This window comes from Trichechus manatus, unplaced genomic scaffold (genome assembly GCF_000243295.1).
Source record: "Trichechus manatus latirostris isolate Lorelei unplaced genomic scaffold, TriManLat1.0 scaffold00070, whole genome shotgun sequence".
In the NCBI taxonomy this organism is placed as follows: Eukaryota; Metazoa; Chordata; class Mammalia; order Sirenia; family Trichechidae; genus Trichechus; species Trichechus manatus.
In genome coordinates this window covers 12,382,496-12,394,976 of record NW_004444006.1, presented here as the reverse complement: position 1 = coordinate 12,394,976, position 12,481 = coordinate 12,382,496, and the positions used below count along the sequence as shown (strand labels likewise).

At 37.4% G+C, this 12,481-nt stretch overlaps 1 protein-coding gene across 4 annotated transcripts in view; it reads left to right on the top strand.

The window, feature by feature from the left end:
* Positions 1-2,001: 2,001 nt before the first annotated feature.
* RLIM (ring finger protein, LIM domain interacting) overlaps positions 2,002-12,481 on the top strand; it is a 33,144-nt gene continuing 22,664 nt past the window's right edge. Inside the window, exons 1-3 of one of the 4 annotated variants that reach the window (XM_023734693.1) lie at positions 2,002-2,206; positions 4,138-4,201; positions 5,264-5,393. The gene's annotated coding sequence lies outside the window, so the exon portion shown is untranslated. The other 3 variants (XM_023734694.1, XM_023734692.1, XM_023734691.1) reach the window with 3 other exon arrangements.

The window sequence follows — 12,481 nt, the reverse complement described above, 5'->3', positions numbered from 1 at the left end:
CAACACAGTGACTGGCACATGGTAAGAGATAAATAAATTTTGTTGAATATATAACCAGGAGGGAAGTTGGGGGATTATTATTTTTTTTCCTATTAAGGGCCAGTTGACCAAGAAAGGTAAAAATTACTTGAAGGTGGTCACAAATATGTAAGAAGAACAGGAGTCAGTTCGGGTCATGTGTCATCCTCACAGTCTTTGCTATGTTTGAACCCATTGTTGCAGCCACTGTGTCAATCCATCTATCTCATCGAGGGTCTTCCTCTTTTTTGCAGCTTTATTCCCAGTGCTTAACACAATGACTGGAAGAAAAACGGTGCTTGATAAATACTTACTGAATGAGTGAATGTTTTTAAAACTGTATTTTATCTGTTATTGCCATAAACTCAGTATCACACTTAATAGCGGTTGCAGGCCACTGAAGAATTAATTCGTTTTACATGTTCTAGGTAAAGGTTCTAGTAGCACATGTACATTCTAGTACATGATTATGTAAAATTAGACAAAACTGAGTAGAGACATAGCGCCTAAATCACATACACATACTGTCAAAAATGAAAATACCAAGCCTGCTGGGAAGTTGTATGAGGGATCTTGTTTTAACTGCTTGAAGTGAAATACTCTATTTATATCCCATGTTGATGAAATGGCCAACATGTTGTTGGGGGGCATTCTCTCAACAAATATTTAAGGGCCTTGTATAAGCTCATTGGGGATACAACACTGAACAAAATAAACAAGTTTACTGCTCTTAAAAGGAGGGGTAAACAAATATATTTTCAAATTAAGTGCTTTAGAGAAAATGAAGTAGGTAAAGGGATGTTGGAAAGTATTTTAAATCGGTAAGTTAGAGAAGGCATCTCTGGGGAGATAACAAGAAGAGGCCTGGACGGTGAGAGCAAAGATAAGAAGGGAAAATATTCCAGCCCATGTAAAATTGTTGACGTGTGAACAAGTTTAGTTTGTTGGAAGAATAGTAATAAAGCCAGTGTAGCTGGCATGTTACTGGAAAACACACAAAAGAGGAAAAAATGAAAAAAGAAACACGGGAACACCCTAAAAATGAGGGTAAAGTTGATTTCCTTTAACTGTGAAAATGGTAATTGAATGTTGTGTGGCTCATTCCCTCACTCCCTTCAGGCATTACCATCTCAGAAAGGCTTTCCTTAACCGCCCTTTTACAAATTCCTACTTTATCAGATTTTCCCATCCATTTCCAAACACCGCCCTCTTTCAAATATTTCTGAGAGTTACCATCTGGGAGAGGCCTCCTACCACTCTTTAAAACTGTAATTCCTGTCTGCCCCCACAGAGCACTCTCCTATCCCCTTTGCCCGCTTTTTTTCCCCCTCCCTAGAGCTCCGCTGCTAACCAAAAAGTGGGCAATTCGAATCTACCAACCGCTCCTTGGAATGGGGCAGTTCTCTTTCCTATAAGGTCGCTATGAGTCGGTATCGACTCGACCATAACGGGTTTGGTTTTTTTAAGATGGTATTTATTACTATTATTGCCCCCCAGTAGAATATTAAGATCCACGAGAACTGGGGTTTTGGTCTGTTTTAATTTCTGCTTCATCCTCAGCACCTACAACAGTGCTTGACATACAGTTGGCGCTCAATAAATATGTTTTTAAAAAGGTGGGATACTGTTTGAACCGGTCTGGACTATTTGTATGAATGGATGTTAGGTTAGACTACTATCACATTTCGTTCTCACAAAAAGGCTTTAACGTGACGTTCTTCAGTTTTCAAGATGGGAAAGCGAAGGTTCCCACAATTCTCAGGCTCGAATTTCTAGCCACAATTCAAAATGGCGGAGGAGGGTGGGGCCTGTCACAAGGTGGGCGTCACAGCAGCTTTCCTTTTCCAAACCTTGGTCTGCCTTGCCGCGTCGTCTGCTATCCCCCTCCTCCTCCCGCCAAGCATTTTCGAGGAATCGACCAGGATTGGCTAATAGGCTGGGAGTGGGGCTCAGAGTGGGACGCTTCATCATCACTTCCTGTTGTGGGCAGTCGTTTCCTGTCGCTGCTTGGTAACAATGGGGAAGATAATGGCTGCCTGAGCAACGTCTCCGAGCAGGCGCTGGGCTAGAGGCGGGTCTCAACCAGCGACTCATCGGAGGCGGGCTTGAGAGCGGCCGTAGGGGAGGTGCAAGGAGCCTCGGCGTCGGAGGCCGAACCGACCGAGTCGGATCCTGACACTAAAACCGAGTAAGTGAAGACTTGGGAATCCCGTGAGAAATGGATGTAGAGCGAGAGGAAGATCGCGGAGCCACTGCTGCCGCGTTCTCTCAAAATGGCCTGAGTGGTGCGTCGTGGCAGAGCCTCAGTGCCGCCTCTGAACCCCAGGGCCCGTTGCTGCGGGGGGCTTCGTGGCGTAGTCGCCGCTGCCATTTTAGTTGATTGGTATACTCGATGGGTGCTTTGAAGAAGGGGAAGGAGGTGGGTAGTACTTCCTCTCAGTGGCCGCGCATGCCGCAGCCGGGACCCTCCAAAGTCTTAGGAATTTGGGGGTGGCAGTTTCCGAGTGTTGACCTCAGGCGTGAGAATCTTTTATCATCCCAGGTTTTTCTCCCTTCTGTTCTCTTGAGGCTTCCCCTCACCTCTCCGCCCTCTACATGGCGGACTTGGGTATGGGAAAAGGAAAAAAAAAACATCAGGCCGCTGTAAGTCAGATGCTGGTAACTCTTGGATCTTTAGATTTCCCAGGATTTACATTTTTCAAAACCCCATTTTGAGCCCTTCTGCAGGACACTGTCCATTAGGCGCCCCCTGGGGTCACGATGACATCTTCCCTGAGGATCTGAGGCAAATGTGGCTTACTTCCTTGTTAGAATTGAAAACCCTGGCGTGTCCTTTGCCTGAAATCACTAGAAGGATCCCCCAAAAGGGAGGGAAAAGCCGTTGCGTGTTTGTTGTTTTTCTCTAGGTTGGGGTAGGAATTGGGCCAAATTATTTTTATGTTAATTTCCGTTCATTCGGCCAACAACCCAACCCCTCCCCATTAAAAAAAAAAAAAAAGCCAAAGGGTCTCGGCTTCTGCGGGCGGTATCTGCCACGTACGCCATGGCTTACTTACTAGTATTAACCGGTTGGGCTTCTGCTTCCTGAATACTCAGTCCCTTTTTCCCTTATGCTGATTAATTTCAAGATGGAGGAGACAGCCACGTTCCTTCCCTAGACAGTTTCACCATACTTATTCCACAGGTTAGCCCGGGAAATCTGAGGCCTAGCAGGGCCTTGCTTGTTATTTAGGTTCATTTTTTCGTCTTTGGACAAGAGGAAGTATTTATATCAGATTGTCATCCACCGTTTGCAAGGCCCCACTGTGTGTGTGTGTGTGTGTGTGTGTGTGTGTGTGTGTGTGTATGTATATATGTGTATATACTATGTATATACTTATGTATATATGTATTTTTTTTTGCTGGAAATAAGAAGCCCGCATTTCCTGAATTAGAGTTTAACCGCATTGGTTTTGGATGATTGAAGTGAGGGAGAAATACTAAACGAACTACTACTAATCTTTGAGACTTGATGATTAAAGAGAAAATAACTAATATTATCCCATCAGGCACATTATGTCTGTCCATCCTGGATGACTTGGGAGCAGGCAAGCACAATTATAGCCGCCCCCCCCCCACCAGTTACTTTTCTAAATTGTAAAAATAGATTTAAGTACCCAGGAAGACCAGTCTAAACCCTTTTAAAAATACAGTTCTAGGACACTCTTTGGTGACTGAAAAAATGTTTTCAAACATTCTTTAGCCTAGGATGTCCTGAAAATAAAATATTATTTTTAATGCTTTAGTTCCTACCTTAGGCTAGTGTAATGTCCTGAATAAGTCCTTGAAAGTGACCATCTGAATCTGAAAATAATTACTGGTCTGATAAGGAAAGGCCTATTTTAAGCAAGCTTATATTAAAAGGTAGATTAACTCTCAGCCTTTAAAGGAAATCTTTGGTTCCCTCTGACCTTCTTTGGTCTCCCCAAATATCCTAATACTAATATTGAAGTAGGTTGGGTTATGGGGTATTTCTAACTAAAATGCATAGGGATGTGTATTTTTTTTAGGATGTGTCTATTACAAAGAAAATGTATATCTTATAAAAGAGGAAGAATAATGGATTCTTTTTTTTTCTAGAGCAGAGAGTGAAGAAAACTAAAATCCAGTTTATTGTATTTCAATACTATGTCATAACAGTCAGGTAATTTATTTTTTGTTGCGTCTCCTGATGATTTATGTGTAGAATGCATGTTTAAACATATTTATTGTTCTGTTTTGCAGGCCCTGTAATTGGATGGGCTCATTGATATATGTTAGTTGGTGTTGGGCATTCTTCATGATGAGAATGGGTACTTTTCACTGGGAATTCAAAGGGTAATATTCTGAGTAGCTGAAAATCACCATTGCTTTATCTGTGATTTTTCCTTTTTTAAAATAATGCCTGAAGTTTGCCAGTACCTGTATAAAACAGAAAGACCAAAAAAGAAAATTGCTGCCTTAAATCATTGTTGAAATGAGATGGGTATGATAAATAAAATAGTGGTTAAATGTTCATTGAATAACTAAATGAAATATCAGTAGACTATCTTACAGGAAAGTAATCTTACACTATTTTGTGTGGTGCTTGATTTTTTTCTCTTCAAGATTCAGAAAGTCATAATTGATACATGATATTCTAATTAGTATTAACTATTTTCATCATTATCATCATAATCATGGTTAAGATAACCACATAATTTATTGCCCTAAGCAGGACACTTTTAGGAGCAGAAGGCACATTATTAATAATTATGCTTGAACAACAGGTGGAAACCTGGATTGTCCCAGGCCTACATTCATATCTAATTTTATTGGATGGTTATGTTCTAGGCCCTGTGCTTTACATGCATTATTATATAGTCCTTAAAACAAAGCTTCATGAGTATATTAACTTCTATAGAGAAAACTGAGACTCAGAGAAAAGGTTAAGTAATTTGTCCTCAGTTAAATAACTAGTAAATGGTAGGCCTCCATTTTACCTCAGGTCTGTCTGACACTGAAATCTCTAAACTTTAATGCCTCTAGATTTAGTTCCCTAATTAGATAGGGAATACAATAGAAATGAAATTACTAGATAGGGAATACACTAGAAATGAAATTACAAGGGTTGTCATAAATCTGTAGGTTATGTTGCATCAAAAACTTTTGTTAACACTTCAAGGCTTTATGAAACAATTGAGACTGATCTAGCAATTATCCCCCCCCCCCTTTTTTTCTTTTACAGTTCCTGTTTCAGCCATTAGCGCTCTTGATGTAATCTGATAAACTTAATTTAAAACAAGAAATGGTTTTAAGAAATGGCTTAGTAATCAAATGGTGTCTAGATTTGTTAGGCTGGATGGATATTCTTTCAGGTTAGTGAACATGGGAGGCCTTAAATAATACGGTAGGTCAAATGAGGCATCTGCATTTATAGAATTATGTACATTAGTTTTTCCTTAGCACTTGTGGTTTGGAAAATAGAGCAGATCACTAACTGGCCTTTTGGTCCCTTGATTTACCATAGAGTGGATAACAAATTAGAAAGTGAAAAATCCTCTGTCAAACCCAGACCAATGAGGTACTAGAATTTTGGGCCACTATCTAAGATGGGGACATGTTTTTCTTTTGTAGGTCCAGTTAACATTTCCGTATAACACAAAGATCCAAACCTTTATGGCCCATTGATTTTAAAAACTATCCAGTTTACATAATCCCTTGAAGTTTTGATAACTAGTGTAAGAAAGCAGTATAATACTTCTGTGTCCATTTTTTTCCTTCATTATTTTTTTCTTAACCTTGAATGTGGAAGTTTCCCAGATAATCAAGCGGTTTATTTTTCTTTTCATCAGTTGAGATATTTAATATAAAAGGTTTGGCAATTTTGAACAGTTTGGGAATACATTTTTGAATGTGTGGTTTTCCTCATGAAATAATAGTTGATGTTTTTGCTATAGATTTTCTAATATTTTAGTACTCCAACCCAAGTTTTATTTTCATTAGTCATAATGTTGTTAGATGCTGTCAAGTCGATTCCGACTCATAGCGACCCTATGTATAACAGAACGAAACACTGTCCCGGTCCGGTGCCATCTTCACAGTCGTTGCTATGTTTGAGCCCGTTGTTGCAGCCGCTGTGTCATTATAGTACCTATATATGTGCAAGACAAGTGTCTGTAGACAGCATTTGGTGTATATATAGATTCTTGGACCTCTTGTAATAATTTCACGACTAAAAATTGGGCTTCTGTTATAATGTTTGATGTTCTAATGGTATTCACATGGCATGATACTTTTTTGTGGGGGGAAAGGAAATATTTGTGTTCAATGTTTTAAATTTTTTTTGGAATGAAAGAAGATCCTTTTCCTCTTGATCTCCACTTGACTGTAGAAAGAAAGTAGTTCACACAGCTACGGTTTTCTTTTTTTATTGACCAAAGTTCCCTTCAGTGTTAATTTTAACTCAGGTGACCTTATAACTTTCCATATGGGCATTTTTTAGTGTGGAAGCGGGGACCGTATTACTAATTACTCCAGGACAGCAGGTATAAACCATTACTGTTCTGCACAAACCAGGGATATATGATCACTTGTGATGACATTTCTATGTAGGAACATTGGTTCAGAAATAATTGTTAGTATGGTTGGACTTAAATACAAAACTGTTTTCTTCAAATAATATAACATTGTTTTTGTTATATTATTTGTTTTTGGTCAAGTGGTTTTACTTTTTAAAATTGATTTCACTCTTACAGAAGTTATTTTTTGATGGAAAACTCGTATGTCCTTAAAATAATGTAGTTTAGTAGTTGGTGAACACCAACACTGCTAGTAATTTTTGGTCGAGTGGTTTTACTTTTTAAAATTGGCTTCACTTTTACAGAAGTTATGTTTTGATGGAAGTCTCTTATTTCTTAAAATCATGTGGTTTAGTGATGGGTGAACACCAGCATTGCTAGTAATTAGTGATTTTACATTAACTGTTTTGCTTTTGGAGCCCTGGTGGCGTGGTAGTTAAGAGCTGCTAGCCAAAAGGTTGGCAGTTTGAATCCACCAGCCACTCCTTGGAAACCCTGTGGGGAAGTTCTGCTCTGTAGTATAGGCTATGAGTCGGAATCAACTCAATGGCAGTGAGTTTGGTTTGATATTTTGCTTTTGTAAACACATGAATCTTTTGGATTTTTGAATCTCGTTTTTTACTTCTTGGGAATGATGAGAGAAGTCAAAATTGAGTTCGTGGATAAGACCAAATTCTAATTTAGTGATGTAGCTCAATAATAAAAGAATATGAAATGGATAATTGAAGATTAAATCCACAGTCTAAATTGAAGTACATGAGTGAGATGAAATGTCATCATAATGGTTTCCTTTTTTATACTAACTCGATTCTATGAATTGGCAGCATTTGGCATGGTTTTCTGTCCTTTCATTTGTTGACGTCCTTAATACTCTTTTGTTTTTAACTGTTTTGGAGGTTGTAGTAGTTTTTGAGCTGTAAGTTAGTAGATTTTCTGCCAAGAGGTTACACCCCTGAGGAACATTTCTGAGTCTTTTTTTTTTTTTTGTCCTCTTCAAGTGGTAAAGATACAAGAATTATAGGTGAGGCTAATCTCTTAGGGTTATAATAGCATCAGCAGTGGTGGGTGCTTTGGTAGCATCCTGTGATAGGCCAGTATTGGAAATAATCAAATCATGTGATTGGTGAGAGGCATCTTATACAATAAGTAAAGATAGTGAAACAGCAACCCTGCCCTATTTTTTTAAAGAAGAATGCTCTACATTTTTCTTCAAAAAACTAAGATAGTCACTAAAAGGGAAATAGTACATAATGAGAGAAATGGCAGTGAGAAAAGAAAATCACATCTTCTAAGCTTACATCCTATTTATTCATTTTGTTTCTTAAACTTTATTTTTCATACTTAATACTGTAATGTGACCTGGATTGTATCTTAGTCACAGATTCATAGAATTGGAAGATACCTTGTAGATGATTTAATCCTATTCTCTAATATTGATGGAGATCCTGAGGCATAAGAGATGGAGTGAATTGGCCAAACTGACATAGCTAGTTAATGTTACAGCCATGACTAGAACCCAAATACTTCCTGTTTTTTCTTTTTCACAGAGCTGAATTCCACAATTCGATGGCAACGGTTTTTTTTTTTTTTAAACCCATGTATGGAGTTAAAAAGCTATCTGGTTGTTATTAACCTTTTATTTGTTGAAAATGCCATAAATTTTTTTTGTAACTTGATTGAGATACAATTACAGTTTGCCCATTAAACTGTATGATTCAATGGTTTTTAGCATATTTATAGAATTATGCAACTGTCACCACAATCAATTTTAGAACATTTTCATCACCCTAAAAAGAAAACCCAAACCCTTTAGCAAGTCACCCCCCCCCCACTTCCCCCAGTACACCAGACCTAAACAACCACTAATATACTTTCTATAGATTTGCCTGTTACGGACATTTTATTTAAATGGGATCATAAAATATGTGGTCTCTTATGATTGACTTCTTTTGCTTAGCCTGATGTTTTCGATGTTCATGCATGGTGTTCATCAGTCATTCTTTTTTTACTGTAGTAAATTATACATAACAAAATATTTGGCATTTTTAAGTGTACAATTCAGTGACATTAATTAATTAACCATACTGTGCTACCATCACTACTATCCATTTTCAAATGTTTTTCATACCCCTAGAGGAAGACTCATTACCCATTTAAGTAATAACTCTTCATTTCTCTTCCCCTCAGCCCCTTATAACCACTAATAAACTTTTGTCTCTGCAACAAATGCCATAAAATTTTAATTAAACATTCTATATTTGAAGACTCCCCGACACTTTTGGTGTCTGCATATGTCATAGTACTTTATATGCTGACCTCAAATTCAGCAGTTCTTTGTGATTTAACTTTTTTAAACTGCCTTAAGTACTTTTCATTTTGATGATGATGTTCTTGAGCTAACATTTTTCTTTGCTTTATTGACAAGGATTGAATGACTAATTCTTACCTCCTTTAGAAGGTTCTTAATGAAGCTCTATCGCAAACAGATGATGTTTGCCCTTTTCTTTTCAGTGTAATATATTTTTATGTTGCTGTCTATGATTTTTTTTAAAAATCGACATGTTCTGCTTCAGAACAAGTTCAGAGCTTGGATGAACATGTGAAAGTTGAAAATGAACAGGATGCTTGAGTGGTTGGTTGATGTTTAGGTTACCTTGATTCTTCATTCCCCCTCCACATTTTTTTCCTAAAGAGGTTATTTCTTCCAGATTTAATAGATGTGGCTTATTTTTTTTTAATTGATATTTACACAAGCATTTGATTTGATGTTTTAGAATTCAGTTTTGTAAAGCCTGTTTTATTAACTGTCTATGCTGATGCCTTATGTCTCCTTAAGTGGCTACTACTATGATGCAGTATGTTCATCAAATATAATTAATATGTGTGCTTATACTTAGCACCAGGTCGCCTGAACCATTAATAATTGAATAGTAGTATTTTAAGTGACTTTCAGTGTAACCCCATAACAAAATTATGTTTTTAAAAGATTGATGTACATGGACTAGGAGAATTAAATGTGATACTACTTTTAGCAGTGGTCAAAACATTAGCAATGTGCATAATTTATTATATTAACATATGATAATAGCTATAAGAGATGGCGATCGCTAACAATGCTTTAAAATTTTCAAGGTGGATAAAATCTGCGTTTTAAAATTACCTAATTAGTAATTAAATCTCAGGTTTTCTTACTGGCTTTTCTTCCCTAGAATTAAATTTACTTGACACAGTCATACATTCCTTGACCAAAACGAGTAGTGTTTTGAAACAACTAGGCAGAATTTCTAATTTGGCTACTAACTTCCGGGAATGGATTTGGATATATTGGCACATAGTACTCTGAGAGAAATGAGGCTAATAAAATATGTTGTTTAGCCAAGGAGCTACTATATATATATATATAGATAGATAGATAGATAGATAGATAGAGTTGACATTTAAAAATAAGTCCTCATGGATTCATCCTGTTTATAAAAGGCGTTTTTGTCATTTTGGAAGTTTTCGTACAAGGAATGAGCATGATACAGAAAGCTCATACCCATTAAAAGCATTGCCATCGACTCAATTCTGACTCATAGTGTCCCTGTGGGACAGAGTAGAATTGCCCTGTAGGGTTTCCAAGGAGCAGCTGGTGGATTTGAACTGCTGACCTTTTGGTTAGCAGCCTGAGCTCTTAACCACTATGCCACTAGGGCTCCAAAAAGCTCATAGTGAGGTTGAATAATTTAGACATGCCTATTGAAATTGAAGGAATATGTTTTAAAGTATGTAGTCTTGGGCTATATTAGGAGACAGTGGTAGTTTAGTGGATAGTACACTAGATTTGGAGTCAGGAGACCTGGATTTAATTACTGGCTCTTGCCTCTTATGAGCCACGTGGCCTTTGGTAAATCACTTCCTTCCTCTGCTCTGTCTCATCTGTAAAGTAGAGGTGCGGATTCCTATGAAGTAGGATTATTGTGAGGATTAAATATAGATGAAAGGGCTGTATAAATACAGGATGGTGAGTACTGCTTATAACTAGGGAGAGGCCTGAGTTATTTAAGAGTAATTATATATTCATTCTCTTAAGTTGGGTTTTATTGATAAGCTTTTCTTAGAAACATTTAAGTTTAAAAATGGCTGATGTTAATCATAATCCAAAATTTCTAATTTATGCTACATGAATATTATAATTGAGAGTAAGATAACTAAATAGGTTTAAGATTTTTTCCTTTCATAATAATGTTAAAGGAGGTCAGGGGTGTGTGGAGAGTCTTTTTTTTCCCTTTTAATAGTTAAACTGGAAACCTACTGCAATGTTGTTCATCATAGAGTAGAATCTGGAGACCCATTTTGTTAATGTTTTGTCCCTAATGTTTTCATACCAAAAGACTGATCCCCTGACATCTTTGGTATATGCTTTAACCTTTAAAACACTGATTTTCACTTATCTTACAATAGTGGCATTACGTCTACAAGGAGAACAACTCGTGGGTTAGATTTATTACATTTCTTCGTTTGTACTACTTAGTGAAGGGCTGCTTAAAATGAGACTAGATTCATTGGGTCTGAGAGATTAAGATTATTTTACAAGACATCTTAGAGGTGTTGCTTGCATTCAGATTTTATTTTCAGAATAGGATTATCTCAAGTTCAGGAGACCTCTTGGGTTTTTGCAGCCATGACTCATTCCTTAAATGTCCCTGTAGTGTGGAGATGCCTTGCCAGTGCTAAAATGTCTTGACCCTCACTCCCCCTCAAAAAAAAAAAAATCAGTTCCCATTGAATTGATTCCAATTCATGGCGACCCCATGCGTGCAGAGTAGAATTGCACTCCGTAGGATTTTTAAGGCTGTGACCTTTCAGAAGCAGATCACCAGCTCTTCCGAGGTACGTCTGGGTGGGTTCCAACCACCAGCCTTTCAGTTAGTAGTCAACCGCTTAACTGTGCCACCCAGGGACTGCAGAATAAAGCAGAAAGTATGGAGGCTTTGGGCAGAAGTAGGGCAGCAAATTGGATTTTTCTCTTCATTTCCTCATCAACTACAAGGAACAAACTACTTCCTTTATGGAAACCTCTACCTTAGCAAAAACAATGTGTGTTCTATTAAACGAAGCCTTGCCAGTTCAGTTGCAGTTTTGAAGTAACAAATTAAGTGTGCTGTAGGGATATCGGATAGGGAAAATATTTTCTTTGCTGTATGTATGGGAGGGTAGAGAGAAAGGAGAACAGCGTATTATGGAAGTAATAGTAATTTGGATTTGTTCACATGTTGCTTTGTGAATGTCTCATTGTTAAAACTCTGAATTAAAAAATAAAACTAAACCAAAATAAAAATTAGCATGGAATTTTGGAACTACCCCCAAGCTCATCAGGCAGAAGCTGTTTAGGATTCAGAAATCTCTAAAATGACAGTGTTGGCAGAGTTTTCAATAGAAGTATAATGCTTTGTCTCTAGTTCCTGTGTAGGAAATTACAGAAATTCCAAGAAGTCGAGAGTGGATCTTCATTGGTGAGCACTGGGAAGAATTATTTATCCCGTGCGTATTTGTAGAGTTCTCAGCATTATTACTTTACTTTCGAAAAACATAAAGGGAATGTATAATTAATACGTTTATAGAGCAAGAACAATATGGTGGGAATGCTTTAAAACTCCATGTGTGAGATTTCTCTACCTTACAAACAAATGCTTTAAAGCTGTGCTGTCCAGTATGGTAGCCACTAGCCATGTGTGGCTATTGAACACTTGAAATGTGGCTAGTGGGACGGAAGTTTTATTTATTTAGTTAGATGTGCTTTAGATGAAGGTTTATGGAACAAATAGTTTCTCATTAAACAGTTAGTACACGTATTGTTTTATGATAATGGTTAACAACCCCATGACATGTCAACACTGTCCCTT